Source organism: Halyomorpha halys, unplaced genomic scaffold, assembly GCF_000696795.3.
Source record: "Halyomorpha halys isolate HHAL.00 unplaced genomic scaffold, Hhal_1.1 Scaffold255.1, whole genome shotgun sequence".
NCBI classification, from domain to species: domain Eukaryota; kingdom Metazoa; phylum Arthropoda; class Insecta; order Hemiptera; family Pentatomidae; genus Halyomorpha; species Halyomorpha halys.
The window spans coordinates 78,285-80,383 of record NW_027114251.1 but is presented as its reverse complement, the minus strand read 5'-3'; positions in this window follow the sequence as shown (position 1 = coordinate 80,383).

Below are 2,099 nucleotides of genomic sequence, written 5' to 3'. Positions count from 1 at the left end.
AAATCTCAATCTCAAAGGATTTATAGTGGCTTTTAGAAAAGACTGAAAATCGAATTATAACAAATGTTTGCTTATACCGTTTGCTTCATACCTAGTATATTAACAACACATCACCAGGATCTATAGCACTTGGCATTCAACCATTGTTGATAAAAAATTCAATTTTAGATACTTAAAATTACCAAAACTCACTAGCAAATATATCATTAAAAACAAGTTAACACTAATTTTGCATGTTTGTTGCGTTGGAGTGATTTGTTAATAAAAGACCCATTGATTTATCACATAATCCAATGATTTCGTTTTGGTTTTGGTCGCCTAAGGCTCTGCTCTATATATTAATGTATTTACGATATTTGTTTTTGTATGAATTAATCATCCAAATTCAAACACGTTCAAGTACTGGTATCTAGATCCTAACAAGAAAATATTGCATTTTTAAAAATCCATATAGTAAGAGAATAATTTCTGATTTTTAATGTTTTAAACATCTATATTTTTTTGAAATTTTCAGCAGGAATTTCACAACTTATCAACGGTAAATACGATTTTAATGCTGCACTATTACAATCGTATGTTGCGTGAACATACGGTGGATCAAAAAAGTATTGGCAGTGCGCCAAGGGGAGTGCCCCCTTGTTCTATAAATCTCAATAGAATTAAGATATTTTCCACAAATAATATGGGAAGTTTAGGGTTGCATGTCGTGGAATGATACGGGTTACTTTATAGACGGTATTGTGATTGCAGAATCTATGTCGATATTTTGCGGCATAATTTAAAAACGTAGTGACGAAAAGCTGGGAATTAAAGATACTTTTATGTTCCAAGACGATGATCCAAAGCTCACGGCAAACAAAATAAAAGAGTATGCTGTACAATATTCCGAGGGCAACTTAAAATGCCGCCACAGTCTCCAGATATTAAGGCTATAGAACACAAAATGAATAGTTTATTATTTAAAAATAAAATTTTTAATTTTTCAATATGAAATATAAAAAAAAATTGTGCCAATACTTTTTTGACCCACTTTGTAACTTAAAAGAAAGTTGTGAAACGTAAAATTGAAAACAACATTTTAAAAAATATAAAGATTATTTTTGTTCAATATTGGGATGTATCAGATAGTTTTGTCATTTGTATATAACATTTTTCTGAACGACAAAGAATCAATCTATTCCAGCAAATATTATGAAACCTACTACTCCTACGAGCAAACGTCATAAGCTCATTAGTTAAATAGTACATTAAACTAGCTTTAATTTGAGTGTTAATAGACATCTGTGCATCTCATGTTCCTGAGATATAGATTTCCCACCATATATTCACTGAATAATTTTCAGTGAATTTTATATGAAATGTTACTTTTAAAAAAAATTATCTCAGAAACTATTGAAGGTAGAGAGTTAGAGCTCATATTTTAGTAAATTTACTCTACTTTAAATAATATTTTATAAGGGTTTTTAGTGTTGTATGTGGTTTTAACGGTTTAGAGTTCCAAATGAAATTTTTTTTTTTATGTTTTGAAACCCCCGCCATTTTCAGCCTAACTATATTTGGCCGACTCATCAATTTAGACTAATTATACATAGTTTTGATTAAAGTAATAAAAAATTGGTGTGAAATAACTGCCTTTTTTCCTCTCTTTGGCTCTTGTACTATAAAGAAGAAAAAGCTACTTATATACAATTCTGCCGAGACATTGTTTATAACTAGTTGCTCTATGTCGGATCGGCAAATATGAACAATCAAGTAAATATTTGTCTCATTATAGCGCTATTTTTCTGATATCCGGTACAAGCTTATGCACAGTCCACGGGCTATTTGAACAATTGTTTAACATTATTTGAGGTCTGACGAAGTTTATACCTCATCGCTATAGTAAATAAACAAGTATGAACCAAATCAGGTTTTTGAACTGTGAATAATATTGTAACGTTCTTGCTCAAATTATCCATTCCATTATTGTTGAATATTAGTTTTTAATTTCACTTAACTATTATTATTACTATTAGGGAAAGAATTCGTACAAAATATCGAATTCTAGTTGTATATTACAGACATACATGTTCTGAGGTCCTCTGAGACCAAAATATCTC